General features: G+C 44.4%; 6 non-coding genes and 1 pseudogene across 6 annotated transcripts; all 7 read right to left on the reverse strand.

Moving 5' to 3' along the window:
• Positions 1-5905: 5905 nt before the first annotated feature.
• LOC138555194 (U2 spliceosomal RNA) lies at positions 5906-6096 on the reverse strand. Its single transcript, XR_011297977.1, has one exon. It is a non-coding gene; the product is annotated as a U2 spliceosomal RNA (small nuclear RNA).
• A 630-nt stretch (positions 6097-6726) lies between these two features.
• Positions 6727-6917, reverse strand: LOC138555250 (U2 spliceosomal RNA). Its single transcript, XR_011298027.1, has one exon. It is a non-coding gene; the product is annotated as a U2 spliceosomal RNA (small nuclear RNA).
• Positions 6918-7553: 636 nt separating this feature from the next.
• On the reverse strand, positions 7554-7744 carry LOC138555240 (U2 spliceosomal RNA). The gene has a single exon (XR_011298017.1). It is a non-coding gene; the product is annotated as a U2 spliceosomal RNA (small nuclear RNA).
• A 636-nt stretch (positions 7745-8380) lies between these two features.
• On the reverse strand, positions 8381-8571 carry LOC138555251 (U2 spliceosomal RNA). The gene has a single exon (XR_011298028.1). It is a non-coding gene; the product is annotated as a U2 spliceosomal RNA (small nuclear RNA).
• Positions 8572-9207: 636 nt separating this feature from the next.
• LOC138555197 (U2 spliceosomal RNA) lies at positions 9208-9398 on the reverse strand. Its single transcript, XR_011297980.1, has one exon. It is a non-coding gene; the product is annotated as a U2 spliceosomal RNA (small nuclear RNA).
• A 626-nt stretch (positions 9399-10024) lies between these two features.
• LOC138555200 (U2 spliceosomal RNA) lies at positions 10025-10209 on the reverse strand. Its single transcript, XR_011297983.1, has one exon. It is a non-coding gene; the product is annotated as a U2 spliceosomal RNA (small nuclear RNA).
• A 1225-nt stretch (positions 10210-11434) lies between these two features.
• On the reverse strand, positions 11435-11676 carry LOC138555205 (U2 spliceosomal RNA; annotated as a pseudogene).
• Between the last annotated feature and the right edge of the window lie 4293 nt (positions 11677-15969).

The raw sequence follows: 15969 nt of genomic DNA on the forward strand, positions 1-15969 counted from the left end.
AAACGTACAACTACATTTCTAATTTGTTCACTTCTCCTCAATTTTAGAGGTTCAAGAAACCAAAATCTAGGATGTTAAAAGCCTCCAATTTTTCTGCTGCCACATAAATTGGGCTTGTACTTCTCCCTGTCTTTTAACATCCAGGCAATAATATATATATAGACAGCTCAAAGCCAACTTAACACATTCTTGAGGAGAAATCTGAGCATGTTGTATGACCAACAAACTCCTCGATTTCCATAATGCTTCCTTTATAGATGAACCAATCTGAAACAAAAGCCTATTATTCAATTCTTCTTTCTTCCATTGATATCCCAATAATACCATGTCATAAGTAATGTTTCTTACTCCAGTCACTGCAAAAATCAGGGGTTGAAAAAACTCCCATACACAAGTTGCATACTGACATTGCCACAAAAAATGATAAATAGACTCTGTCTGTACACAACCCTCTCTCGGGCACACAGCCGTTCTGGACATTTGCCTCCGATGCATAAAATCCCTCAAGGGGAGTGCATTCATTAATATCAGCCAATTTATATCTTTTTGTCTATTTGTGGCTTTAGTACTCGAAAAAAAATTCCATACCCTTAACAGTCTTGGCCCACTCAAATTACCCACTGGTTCAGGTAATTCTCTTTGTTGTAACGTTTTCAAAATTTTCCCGGGATCTATCCTCTCCTCATACAACAATTCCACTGGATTCACTAAAGGCAAAAACCACTGAAAACATTGATAAAAAACAGGTAATATCCACGCTTTTGGCAATAAATTACTTTTCTGTATAATGTGAAATCGATCCAACACATTTGCTACCGCATATCTTACAAAGAAGGCCGCCAATGACTTTGAATGTTTCACTGTATTTACACAAAACGCTATATAATGCCCAGCCAAAAATAATTCTAAATTCGGAACTCCTCTGCCTCCCAAAACCTGGGGTTTATACATTACATTTCTTCGAACCTTATCCATCTTGGAGCCCCATAAAAATAAAAAGAATAAACGCTGTAATCGCACTACTTGATACTTTGTGGGTGGAAAAACCAATGCTAAGAAAAGTAAAATAGGTAATAAAACAGCTTTCATTAACATAATCTTTCCTGTAATTGTCAAACTCCTTAACTGCCAATAACTTACTTTACTCTCTACTTGTTTAGTTACCTCATCCCATTGTTCTATCCCATCCATACATTTATTAAAAACTATTCCCAATACTTTCACACTCTCTCGTGCTCTACTGACCGGACAATAATACAAATTATCCCATTCACCCACAGTGAACAAAGTACACTTACTTTTATTTAATTTAAAACCTGCTGCTTGACAAAAACGTTCTGTTTGGGATACCGCTTGCACTACCGACTGGGCATCTCCACACAGAATTGACACATCATCCATGTAACCAATAGATTTCACCTGTCTTCTTGTTCCTGGAACTGAAGCACCTACTATTCCCCCATGATCTCGTAAACTCATATGCAAAGGCTCAATCGCACACACATAGATCAGAGCCGACAATGGACATCCCTGACGTACTCCCGACAAAATCGGTATCCTTTCAGATAAAACACCTTTTAACCGAATTTGACTGAAAGCCCCTTTATACAAAATTGAAATATAACGTAAAAAAAGACTCGGACATCCCATTCTTCCTAAAACTCTCAACATAAAACCATGTGATACTCTATCATAAGCCTTCTCAAAATCCAAATTCAAAACGCCTAACGATGTTCCCCTTTCTTTTGCTGCACTTACCGAATCCCTAATAATCAACAAACTCTCGTGTATGCGTCTTCCTGGAACGGCACATGTTTGATCAACATGCACCAAATCCTTTATCACCACCCTCAGCCGATTTGCAATCACTTTCGCTAAAATTTTATAGTCAACATTCAACAACGTAATTGGCCTCCAATTTTTTATATCTTCTTTATCCCCTTTTTTATATATAAGGGTTATTATGCCCTTTTTCATACTAGGACTCAAATTTCCCGTACTAAAACACTCATCTATCACATCCACCAATACAGGTCCCAAAATATCCCAAAATTTCATATACCATTCACTAGGTAATCCATCGCTACCCGGGGATTTTCCCCGTGCAGCCGACATCACTGCTACACTTACCTCCTCTAACGAAAAAGATTCTACCATTTTTTCTTTTTGTTCTGCTTCTAATAAATCTTGTATAGGCGCACAAAAACTTTCTTCTTGTTCCACATCCAATGCCTTCTCAGAATACAATTCAATAAAAAACTCCTGTGCAATATGCAAACTGTTATTCAATTCATCTCCCACTACTCCTTTTGTATTATTAAATTCTTCCGAACTCCTTCTATGAGAACACAATGATTTAAAGAAAAATCTAGTACATTTCTCACCTTCCTCGAAATGCTTCACTCTTGAATTGAATATAATCGTCCTCTCCTTCTCCTGCATCCATTTCTGAATTTCCCTTTTCACAATGTCTAAATCCTCCCGTACGTCCACACCCATATCTTGTAATTTATACAAAGTCTGCTGTGAGCCTACTAACATCCTATAATCAGAATTCTTTTTCCTGACGAATTCCTGACCACTTTTAATAAAAAACTTCTTCGTATTAAATTTCACCACTTCCCACCATTCTATTAAAGAGGAGTAAGACTTATACTGTAACACCCATTTTTCCAACAATCTCCTAAAACTAAAACACGTGTCTTCATTCTCCAACAATTGCACATTTAGCTTCCACAAATTCCTCCCTCTCGGTGTATATGACAACAATCTAACCGTCGAAAGTACCAAATGATGGTCAGAAAATAGCGTAGGAATAACATCAGTATCGCTTATTGCAAAGATTCTTGATACAAAAATAAAATCAATTCTGGATGATACCAACCCATTATTTCCCCTATATGTAAACCTTTTCTCTGTACCATCACATACCGCATGCGTATCTATAAGATGCAAATCCTCCACTAAATCCTTCAACAATTTGGACGACGTATCTTTGTTTTCAACACTCACCATTCTTCCATCTCTTTTTCTATCCGCAGGATGTAATATACAATTAAAATCACCTGCTACTATCAAAGGAGTATTTCCCACACAAAAAGACCGTAGGTTCCTAAACAAGGCACACCTCTCTTTTACCTTTGCATTAGCATATATGCTCAACAATTTATGTTCAACATTCTGCCAATCAAAGGATATTTGTAAAATACGTCCTGGAATCAACTCAACATGTTTTACATTCATCATCAGATGTGAATTGAATAAAACTGCCGTACCCGCATTCCTATCATCATTAGCTCCAGACCACACCGACATGCCATTAGTCCACTCTGCACACCACTTCAGATTCGACCCATCCCAATTCATAACGCATTCTTGCAAACAAAAAATGTCACATGAAATTGACGCTAAAAATGCAAACAGTGCTGTCCTCTTTGAACTACTATTAATTCCTCTTACATTCAATGTTGCCACTCTCAAAGTGGTATTATAAAGAGGCTCCATCAAATCATATATTCTCACTTATCTTCGTTTGGACCGACTACGGTCCTTATTCTTCGTTTGTTTATGACGCGAAATCCCTCTTATGTCTACATCAGTTTCCACACTTTCACCATCCGTATCTTCCAAAACATCCGATTTCTGAGTAAATTGAACCTCTACTGGGTCCACAAAACCTTCAGACAGGGCTCCATATTTATTCGGCATTTCTAATTCCTGGCAAAAAGAAGATTCCTGCGATTCACTCCTTTCTTTGTCTCTTTTATTCTGAGTTGTATTTTTTTGCACTTGGTTTCTCCAGCTTCGGATCTCTGGTCCTGTACACTTATTCATTTGGTCAATCGTTGCTCTTTCTCTATCCGACTGACTTTTCACCATTACTCCTTTGTCCTTCAAATCCACCTCTTTACCCAATACACCAACATTTTCTATTCCACTCTGGACCTCTTCCATTGTAACAGTTTCATCCATTTCTCGGGAACACATCCCCCATTTCTTTTTAAATTCCAAAATCAAATCGGCAGCATTTTCCACATTTTCTCTCGCTTCACAATCTTGTATGAAACCGCTAATCCAATTCTTATATTCCAGATCTGAACCATATATATTATATGCCATTCTACTTGGTATACTACACAAATACTCTCTCACTTCCTCCAATATAACTTTTTTTTTATTAGTTTCAGCTACCACTTCGACTGTAATCTCACCAACCACTGCCTGGGCATATGTCTTTGGAGTATTCGGACAATTATCTACTATATGTCCCAGCAAACTACAACCCTCACATTTTAGTGGACTATCACAGTCTGCTTTTTTATGGCTCTTACTTCCGCAATTTCTACATTTATCTCTCGGACACTCCTGTTTGGTGTGCCCAAAAATTCTACAGAACCTACAAAAAGTAGGCTGATTAGGGTAGTACAAATACCCACTATGGTCGTGGATTTTGAACATACTCGGAGGGTGACATACTCCCCCCATTCGCTCTGGATCCTTTTTCAATACTACCACAAACCTTCGATTCCCATTAAAGATGTCATATTTGTTTCTCATCTCATGTCCACCTTTGATTTCCTCGCAATAATTCGAAAGCCAATTCTTGATAACATCAACCGAAACAAAAGGGTTATACATATGAACCGTTAGCGGAATCCTCTGACGAATATAACACAATGTGACCGCAACACCCTCCAAAATTTTGTTCTTCTCCTTCTCCATTCTATAAACTTCATATGCATTCAATGACGACTGTTCATCTTTAAAGGTGATATCATACGTAAAAACAGTACGATGTTCCTGCATACAAAACAAACTTCCTTTATCGACCTGTAATACTTCAAACAGTACTTTTTTGACAACAAAGTCAAAATCTTTTTCCTTCTCGAAACCTTGCTGAACCGTAATCCGAATTGAATACCTTAGTTCCGTTGCTGGTGGTATGTTTCTAGAAGACTCCGCCATACTGGACAACGTCGCCATACTTCTTTCCACGAGTCCAAAAATCCCGTATCTCCGTAAAGCCACCCCCTCTCCACCTCAGGGAGAGAGGGTGACTGCCGCTTGCACAAAAAGCAGAACCTCTCCAATAGCAGGGTGACGAAAGATTCCAGTCCTCTTAAGCTAGATCAGTAGCCCACCCCCAGACCCAAAAAGGTCCGGGGGCATCAGCTGCAAAGAAAAGTCTACCTGTGCCGGACAAGCCAGACAAAACAAGTGACTCTCTGCACTTGATCTAGGCCAAAAGGCCGAGAAGCGATGCCCACAAAGGGTTCACCGGAAAGACTGCTGCTCGGCAGCTACCCTGCTGACTCGGAGCAACGCTCTGCTGCAGAACCCCAGACTCCTCGGCCAGGAATATCATTTGCATGACCAGCATGCCCGGCGATATTTTGCATGGCTCCGCCCCCAGATTTCCAAGGGTCCCAGAGCGCCAGGGCCGAGGCGGCCAGGCACAGGCTGCAGAGCTCTGCCCAGCCAAGCTGCAGCCTCGGCCTGGCACTGGCCCCGTCACCTAGCGGCGAAAGTCACCCTCAGCTGCCCAGGGGATGTTCCCCCAAGTGCGTCCCCCTCAGATAAGGCTTGGCCGTTCGGGGCCGTTCGGGGCCTTTCAGGGGTGAGGCAGGGCAAGGACAGTGTCCCCCATCTCCTCCTTGTGGGGCTGCTGCTGCAGGCCGAGTCTGGCTGGCTGGCTGGCTGGCTGGCTGGCTGGCACCTTTGCTTTGCAGCTCCCGTGAAAAGCGAGCAAAGGCGCAGACTTTTTTTCTCCTGTGACAGACACGACAGCACCTTTTCCAAGACAATGAAGAAAATGCATCCGAGTTCAACCCAAAAAGATTGCAAAGTGCACAAGTTTCCAGAATTGCTCAGTCTTTTTTTTTCACAGCATTGTTTTCCCCAAGTGGGGAAGTGCACCAGTCCTGGAGGTACTGCAATACCAGGTTGATGCGTGGAGTGGACAGAGCAAGCTCCCATTCCATCTCCCTGTTCCAAAAATCAATTTAATATATGGTCCCCAGATAGAGGACGTATCAGATATTAAACTGATAAAAAAAGAAACTACACTTGATCTTAGCCAAAAGGCCGAGAAGCGATGCCCACAAAGGGTTCACCGGAAAGACTGCTGCTCGGCAGCTACCCTGCTGACTCGGAGCAACGCTCTGCTGCAGAACCCCAGACTCCTCGGCCAGGAATAGCATTTGCATGACCAGCATGCCCGGCGATATTTTGCATGGCTCCGCCCCCAGATTTCCAAGGGTCCCAGAGCGCCAGGGCCGAGGCGGCCAGGCACAGGCTGCAGAGCTCTGCCCAGCCAAGCTGCAGCCTCGGCCTGGCACTGGCCCCGTCACCTAGCGGCGAAAGTCACCCTCAGCTGCCCAGGGGATGTTCCCCCAAGTGCGTCCCCCTCAGATAAGGCTTGGCCGTTCGGGGCCTTTCAGGGGTGAGGCAGGGCAAGGACAGTGTCCCCCATCTCCTCCTTGTGGGGCTGCTGCTGCAGGCCGAGTCTGGCTGGCTGGCTGGCTGGCTGGCTGGCACCTTTGCTTTGCAGCTCCCGTGAAAAGCGAGCAAAGGGGCAGACTTTTTTTCTCCTGTGACAGACACGACAGCACCTTTTCCAAGACAATGAAGAAAATGCATCCGAGTTCAACCCAAAAAGATTGCAAAGTGCACAAGTTTCCAGAATTGCTCAGTCTTTTTTTTTCACAGCATTGTTTTCCCCAAGTGGGGAAGTGCACCAGTCCTGGAGGTACTGCAATACCAGGTTGATGCATGGAGTGGACAGAGCAAGCTCCCATTCCATCTCCCTGTTCCAAAAATCAATTTAATATATGGTCCCCAGATAGAGGACGTATCAGATATTAAACTGATAAGAACAGATACTACACTTGATCTTAGCCAAAAGGCCGAGAAGCGATGCCCACAAAGGGTTCACCGGAAAGACTGCTGCTCGGCAGCTACCCTGCTGACTCGGAGCAACGCTCTGCTGCAGAACCCCAGACTCCTCGGCCAGGAATAGCATTTGCATGACCAGCATGCCCGGCGATATTTTGCATGGCTCCGCCCCCAGATTTCCAAGGGTCCCAGAGCGCCAGGGCCGAGGCGGCCAGGCACAGGCTGCAGAGCTCTGCCCAGCCAAGCTGCAGCCTCGGCCTGGCACTGGCCCCGTCACCTAGCGGCGAAAGTCACCCTCAGCTGCCCAGGGGATGTTCCCCCAAGTGCGTCCCCCTCAGATAAGGCTTGGCCGTTCGTGGCCGTTCGGGGCCTTTCAGGGGTGAGGCAGGGCAAGGACAGTGTCCCCCATCTCCTCCTTGTGGGGCTGCTGCTGCAGGCCGAGTCTGGCTGGCTGGCTGGCTGGCTGGCACCTTTGCTTTGCAGCTCCCGTGAAAAGCGAGCAAAGGGGCAGACTTTTTTTCTCCTGTGACGGGCACGACAGCACCTTTTCCAAGACAATGAAGAAAATGCATCCGAGTTCAACCCAAAAATATTGCAAAGTGCACAAGTTTCCAGAATTGCTCCGTCTTTTTTTTTCACAGCATTGTTTTCCCCAAGTGGGGAAGTGCACCAGTCCTGGAGGTACTGCAATACCAGGTTGATGCGTGGAGTGGACAGAGCAAGCTCCCATTCCATCTCCCTGTTCCAAAAATCAATTTAATATATGGTCCCCAGATAGAGGACGTATCAGATATTAAACTGATAAGAACAGATACTACACTTGATCTTAGCCAAAAGGCCGAGAAGCGATGCCCCCAAAGGGTTCGCCGGAAAGACTGCTGCTCGGCAGCTACCCTGCTGACTCGGAGCAACGCTCTGCTGCAGAACCCCAGACTCCTCGGCCAGGAATAGCATTTGCATGACCAGCATGCCCGGCGATATTTTGCATGGCTCCGCCCCCAGATTTCCAAGGGTCCCAGAGCGCCAGGGCCGAGGCGGCCAGGCACAGGCTGCAGAGCTCTGCCCAGCCAAGCTGCAGCCTCGGCCTGGCACTGGCCCCGTCACCTAGCGGCGAAAGTCACCCTCAGCTGCCCAGGGGATGTTCCCCCAAGTGCGTCCCCCTCAGATAAGGCTTGGCCGTTCGTGGCCGTTCGGGGCCTTTCAGGGGTGAGGCAGGGCAAGGACAGTGTCCCCCATCTCCTCCTTGTGGGGCTGCTGCTGCAGGCCGAGTCTGGCTGGCTGGCTGGCTGGCTGGCACCTTTGCTTTGCAGCTCCCGTGAAAAGCGAGCAAAGGGGCAGACTTTTTTTCTCCTGTGACGGGCACGACAGCACCTTTTCCAAGACAATGAAGAAAATGCATCCGAGTTCAACCCAAAAATATTGCAAAGTGCACAAGTTTCCAGAATTGCTCCGTCTTTTTTTTTCACAGCATTGTTTTCCCCAAGTGGGGAAGTGCACCAGTCCTGGAGGTACTGCAATACCAGGTTGATGCGTGGAGTGGACAGAGCAAGCTCCCATTCCATCTCCCTGTTCCAAAAATCAATTTAATATATGGTCCCCAGATAGAGGACGTATCAGATATTAAACTGATAAGAACAGATACTACACTTGATCTTAGCCAAAAGGCCGAGAAGCGATGCCCCCAAAGGGTTCGCCGGAAAGACTGCTGCTCGGCAGCTACCCTGCTGACTCGGAGCAACGCTCTGCTGCAGAACCCCAGACTCCTCGGCCAGGAATAGCATTTGCATGACCAGCATGCCCGGCGATATTTTGCATGGCTCCGCCCCCAGATTTCCAAGGGTCCCAGAGCGCCAGGGCCGGGGCGGCCAGGCACAGGCTGCAGAGCTCTGCCCAGCCAAGCTGCAGCCTCGGCCTGGCACTGGCCCCGTCACCTAGCGGCGAAAGTCACCCTCAGCTGCCCAGGGGATGTTCCCCCAAGTGCGTCCCCCTCAGATAAGGCTTGGCCGTTCGTGGCCGTTCGGGGCCTTTCAGGGGTGAGGCAGGGCAAGGACAGTGTCCCCCATCTCCTCCTTGTGGGGCTGCTGCTGCAGGCCGAGTCTGGCTGGCTGGCTGGCTGGCTGGCACCTTTGCTTTGCAGCTCCCGTGAAAAGCGAGCAAAGGGGCAGACTTTTTTTCTCCTGTGACGGGCACGACAGCACCTTTTCCAAGACAATGAAGAAAATGCATCCGAGTTCAACCCAAAAATATTGCAAAGTGCACAAGTTTCCAGAATTGCTCCGTCTTTTTTTTTCACAGCATTGTTTTCCCCAAGTGGGGAAGTGCACCAGTCCTGGAGGTACTGCAATACCAGGTTGATGCGTGGAGTGGACAGAGCAAGCTCCCATTCCATCTCCCTGTTCCAAAAATCAATTTAATATATGGTCCCCAGATAGAGGACGTATCAGATATTAAACTGATAAGAACAGATACTACACTTGATCTTAGCCAAAAGGCCGAGAAGCGATGCCCCCAAAGGGTTCGCCGGAAAGACTGCTGCTCGGCAGCTACCCTGCTGACTCGGAGCAACGCTCTGCTGCAGAACCCCAGACTCCTCGGCCAGGAATAGCATTTGCATGACCAGCATGCCCGGCGATATTTTGCATGGCTCCGCCCCCAGATTTCCAAGGGTCCCAGAGCGCCAGGGCCGGGGCGGCCAGGCACAGGCTGCAGAGCTCTGCCCAGCCAAGCTGCAGCCTCGGCCTGGCACTGGCCCCGTCACCTAGCGGCGAAAGTCACCCTCAGCTGCCCAGGGGATGTTCCCCCAAGTGCGTCCCCCTCAGATAAGGCTTGGCCGTTCGGGGCCTTTCAGGGGTGAGGCAGGGCAAGGACAGTGTCCCCCATCTCCTCCTTGTGGGGCTGCTGCTGCAGGCCGAGTCTGGCTGGCTGGCTGGCTGGCTGGCACCTTTGCTTTGCAGCTCCCGTGAAAAGCGAGCAAAGGGGCAGACTTTTTTTCTCCTGTGACGGGCACGACAGCACCTTTTCCAAGACAATGAAGAAAATGCATCCGAGTTCAACCCAAAAATATTGCAAAGTGCACAAGTTTCCAGAATTGCTCCGTCTTTTTTTTTCACAGCATTGTTTTCCCCAAGTGGGGAAGTGCACCAGTCCTGGAGGTACTGCAATACCAGGTTGATGCGTGGAGTGGACAGAGCAAGCTCCCATTCCATCTCCCTGTTCCAAAAATCAATTTAATATATGGTCCCCAGATAGAGGACGTATCAGATATTAAACTGATAAGAACAGATTTTTTTTTTTTTTTTTTTTTTTGAACGGTCTCCACATCTCCCCTTACAACCGTCCCTTTCCTCCAGCAAAGTAGTATATACTACTTGCGACTATACGCCAATTAGTTCTCGAATTAAAAGATTTTCACGAATTAAAATTGAATTTGGTTAAAAAACTGTCAAAAAGAAAGACTTTGAGCAAACTGCTCTCCCTAACCCAGATTAGTTAAATAGTTAACGTTCTCCAGTTGTCTTGTTGCCAAATGTTTTGTGCCTCTTGTTTGCCCTTGACTTTGGCATCAAGACAGTAATATGTGTATAAAAAACACAACGCTAACTTTACACACTCCTCTGGAGTGATGTTTTTGTGCTGTAGCACTAGTAATGTTCTGGCCTTCCATAAGGCTTCTTTCGTTGCTGATGTAATTTGGTGAAAAAGAATTTTCTCTTGTTTCCCTCCTCCCTCCTGTATCCCTGTCAAGATGGATTCGAACGTCAGGGTCTGTTCTCCTGTGATTGCAAAAATCAGTGTTTCCAGTTTTTCCCACACTTGTTTTGCAAATGCACAATTCCACACAAAGTGTAGTGTTGATTCGTCCTGAGCGCATTTACTACACTTGATCTTAGCCAAAAGGCCGAGAAGCGATGCCCCCAAAGGGTTCGCCGGAAAGACTGCTGCTCGGCAGCTACCCTGCTGACTCGGAGCAACGCTCTGCTGCAGAACCCCAGACTCCTCGGCCAGGAATAGCATTTGCATGACCAGCATGCCCGGCGATATTTTGCATGGCTCCGCCCCCAGATTTCCAAGGGTCCCAGAGCGCCAGGGCCGAGGCGGCCAGGCACAGGCTGCAGAGCTCTGCCCAGCCAAGCTGCAGCCTCGGCCTGGCACTGGCCCCGTCACCTAGCGGCGAAAGTCACCCTCAGCTGCCCAGGGGATGTTCCCCCAAGTGCGTCCCCCTCAGATAAGGCTTGGCCGTTCGGGGCCTTTCAGGGGTGAGGCAGGGCAAGGACAGTGTCCCCCATCTCCTCCTTGTGGGGCTGCTGCTGCAGGCCGAGTCTGGCTGGCTGGCTGGCTGGCTGGCTGGCACCTTTGCTTTGCAGCTCCCGTGAAAAGCGAGCAAAGGGGCAGACTTTTTTTCTCCTGTGACAGACACGACAGCACCTTTTCCAAGACAATGAAGAAAATGCATCCGAGTTCAACCCAAAAAGATTGCAAAGTGCACAAGTTTCCAGAATTGCTCAGTCTTTTTTTTTCACAGCATTGTTTTCCCCAAGTGGGGAAGTGCACCAGTCCTGGAGGTACTGCAATACCAGGTTGATGCGTGGAGTGGACAGAGCAAGCTCCCATTCCATCTCCCTGTTCCAAAAATCAATTTAATATATGGTCCCCAGATAGAGGATGTATCAGATATTAAACTGATAAGAACAGATTTTTTTTTTTTTTTTTTTTTTTTTTTCTCTTGTCTCCTCATCACCCCTTTAACCGTCCCAAACCTCCAATTATTTACAAATCAGGAAAAAAAAAAGGAAAAATAGACCAAATCAAAAAAAATGTCAAATCAAAAAAAGCCAAATAAAAAACGTACAACTACATTTCTAATTTGTTCACTTCTCCTCAATTTTAGAGGTTCAAGAAACCAAAATCTAGGATGTTAAAAGCCTCCAATTTTTCTGCTGCCACATAAATTGGGCTTGTACTTCTCCCTGTCTTTTAACATCCAGGCAATAATATATATATAGACAGCTCAAAGCCAACTTAACACATTCTTGAGGAGAAATCTGAGCATGTTGTATGACCAACAAACTCCTCGATTTCCATAATGCTTCCTTTATAGATGAACCAATCTGAAACAAAAGCCTATTATTCAATTCTTCTTTCTTCCATTGATATCCCAATAATACCATGTCATAAGTAATGTTTCTTACTCCAGTCACTGCAAAAATCAGGGGTTGAAAAAACTCCCATACACAAGTTGCATACTGACATTGCCACAAAAAATGATAAATAGACTCTGTCTGTACACAACCCTCTCTCGGGCACACAGCCGTTCTGGACATTTGCCTCCGATGCATAAAATCCCTCAAGGGGAGTGCATTCATTAATATCAGCCAATTTATATCTTTTTGTCTATTTGTGGCTTTAGTACTCGAAAAAAAATTCCATACCCTTAACAGTCTTGGCCCACTCAAATTACCCACTGGTTCAGGTAATTCTCTTTGTTGTAACGTTTTCAAAATTTTCCCGGGATCTATCCTCTCCTCATACAACAATTCCACTGGATTCACTAAAGGCAAAAACCACTGAAAACATTGATAAAAAACAGGTAATATCCACGCTTTTGGCAATAAATTACTTTTCTGTATAATGTGAAATCGATCCAACACATTTGCTACCGCATATCTTACAAAGAAGGCCGCCAATGACTTTGAATGTTTCACTGTATTTACACAAAACGCTATATAATGCCCAGCCAAAAATAATTCTAAATTCGGAACTCCTCTGCCTCCCAAAACCTGGGGTTTATACATTACATTTCTTCGAACCTTATCCATCTTGGAGCCCCATAAAAATAAAAAGAATAAACGCTGTAATCGCACTACTTGATACTTTGTGGGTGGAAAAACCAATGCTAAGAAAAGTAAAATAGGTAATAAAACAGCTTTCATTAACATAATCTTTCCTGTAATTGTCAAACTCCTTAACTGCCAATAACTTACTTTACTCTCTACTTGTTTAGTTACCTCATCCCATTGTTCTATCCCATCCATACATTTATTAAAAACTATTCCCAATACTTTCACACTCTCTCGTGCTCTACTGACCGGACAATAATACAAATTATCCCATTCACCCACAGTGAACAAAGTACACTTACTTTTATTTAATTTAAAACCTGCTGCTTGACAAAAACGTTCTGTTTGGGATACCGCTTGCACTACCGACTGGGCATCTCCACACAGAATTGACACATCATCCATGTAACCAATAGATTTCACCTGTCTTCTTGTTCCTGGAACTGAAGCACCTACTATTCCCCCATGATCTCGTAAACTCATATGCAAAGGCTCAATCGCACACACATAGATCAGAGCCGACAATGGACATCCCTGACGTACTCCCGACAAAATCGGTATCCTTTCAGATAAAACACCTTTTAACCGAATTTGACTGAAAGCCCCTTTATACAAAATTGAAATATAACGTAAAAAAAGACTCGGACATCCCATTCTTCCTAAAACTCTCAACATAAAACCATGTGATACTCTATCATAAGCCTTCTCAAAATCCAAATTCAAAACGCCTAACGATGTTCCCCTTTCTTTTGCTGCACTTACCGAATCCCTAATAATCAACAAACTCTCGTGTATGCGTCTTCCTGGAACGGCACATGTTTGATCAACATGCACCAAATCCTTTATCACCACCCTCAGCCGATTTGCAATCACTTTCGCTAAAATTTTATAGTCAACATTCAACAACGTAATTGGCCTCCAATTTTTTATATCTTCTTTATCCCCTTTTTTATATATAAGGGTTATTATGCCCTTTTTCATACTAGGACTCAAATTTCCCGTACTAAAACACTCATCTATCACATCCACCAATACAGGTCCCAAAATATCCCAAAATTTCATATACCATTCACTAGGTAATCCATCGCTACCCGGGGATTTTCCCCGTGCAGCCGACATCACTGCTACACTTACCTCCTCTAACGAAAAAGATTCTACCATTTTTTCTTTTTGTTCTGCTTCTAATAAATCTTGTATAGGCGCACAAAAACTTTCTTCTTGTTCCACATCCAATGCCTTCTCAGAATACAATTCAATAAAAAACTCCTGTGCAATATGCAAACTGTTATTCAATTCATCTCCCACTACTCCTTTTGTATTATTAAATTCTTCCGAACTCCTTCTATGAGAACACAATGATTTAAAGAAAAATCTAGTACATTTCTCACCTTCCTCGAAATGCTTCACTCTTGAATTGAATATAATCGTCCTCTCCTTCTCCTGCATCCATTTCTGAATTTCCCTTTTCACAATGTCTAAATCCTCCCGTACGTCCACACCCATATCTTGTAATTTATACAAAGTCTGCTGTGAGCCTACTAACATCCTATAATCAGAATTCTTTTTCCTGACGAATTCCTGACCACTTTTAATAAAAAACTTCTTCGTATTAAATTTCACCACTTCCCACCATTCTATTAAAGAGGAGTAAGACTTATACTGTAACACCCATTTTTCCAACAATCTCCTAAAACTAAAACACGTGTCTTCATTCTCCAACAATTGCACATTTAGCTTCCACAAATTCCTCCCTCTCGGTGTATATGACAACAATCTAACCGTCGAAAGTACCAAATGATGGTCAGAAAATAGCGTAGGAATAACATCAGTATCGCTTATTGCAAAGATTCTTGATACAAAAATAAAATCAATTCTGGATGATACCAACCCATTATTTCCCCTATATGTAAACCTTTTCTCTGTACCATCACATACCGCATGCGTATCTATAAGATGCAAATCCTCCACTAAATCCTTCAACAATTTGGACGACGTATCTTTGTTTTCAACACTCACCATTCTTCCATCTCTTTTTCTATCCGCAGGATGTAATATACAATTAAAATCACCTGCTACTATCAAAGGAGTATTTCCCACACAAAAAGACCGTAGGTTCCTAAACAAGGCACACCTCTCTTTTACCTTTGCATTAGCATATATGCTCAACAATTTATGTTCAACATTCTGCCAATCAAAGGATATTTGTAAAATACGTCCTGGAATCAACTCAACATGTTTTACATTCATCATCAGATGTGAATTGAATAAAACTGCCGTACCCGCATTCCTATCATCATTAGCTCCAGACCACACCGACATGCCATTAGTCCACTCTGCACACCACTTCAGATTCGACCCATCCCAATTCATAACGCATTCTTGCAAACAAAAAATGTCACATGAAATTGACGCTAAAAATGCAAACAGTGCTGTCCTCTTTGAACTACTATTAATTCCTCTTACATTCAATGTTGCCACTCTCAAAGTGGTATTATAAAGAGGCTCCATCAAATCATATATTCTCACTTATCTTCGTTTGGACCGACTACGGTCCTTATTCTTCGTTTGTTTATGACGCGAAATCCCTCTTATGTCTACATCAGTTTCCACACTTTCACCATCCGTATCTTCCAAAACATCCGATTTCTGAGTAAATTGAACCTCTACTGGGTCCACAAAACCTTCAGACAGGGCTCCATATTTATTCGGCATTTCTAATTCCTGGCAAAAAGAAGATTCCTGCGATTCACTCCTTTCTTTGTCTCTTTTATTCTGAGTTGTATTTTTTTGCACTTGGTTTCTCCAGCTTCGGATCTCTGGTCCTGTACACTTATTCATTTGGTCAATCGTTGCTCTTTCTCTATCCGACTGACTTTTCACCATTACTCCTTTGTCCTTCAAATCCACCTCTTTACCCAATACACCAACATTTTCTATTCCACTCTGGACCTCTTCCATTGTAACAGTTTCATCCATTTCTCGGGAACACATCCCCCATTTCTTTTTAAATTCCAAAATCAAATCGGCAGCATTTTCCACATTTTCTCTCGCTTCACAATCTTGTATGAAACCGCTAATCCAATTCTTATATTCCAGATCTGAACCATATATATTATATGCCATTCTACTTGGTATACTACACAAATACTCTCTCACTTCCTCCAATATAACTTTTTTTTTATTAGTTTCAGCTACCACTTCGACTGTAATCTCACCAACCACTGCCTGGGCATATGTC

This window comes from Ambystoma mexicanum, unplaced genomic scaffold (genome assembly GCF_040938575.1).
Source record: "Ambystoma mexicanum isolate Mex_15411 unplaced genomic scaffold, UKY_AmexF1_1 Mex_scaf177, whole genome shotgun sequence".
Lineage (NCBI taxonomy): Eukaryota > Metazoa > Chordata > Amphibia > Caudata > Ambystomatidae > Ambystoma > Ambystoma mexicanum.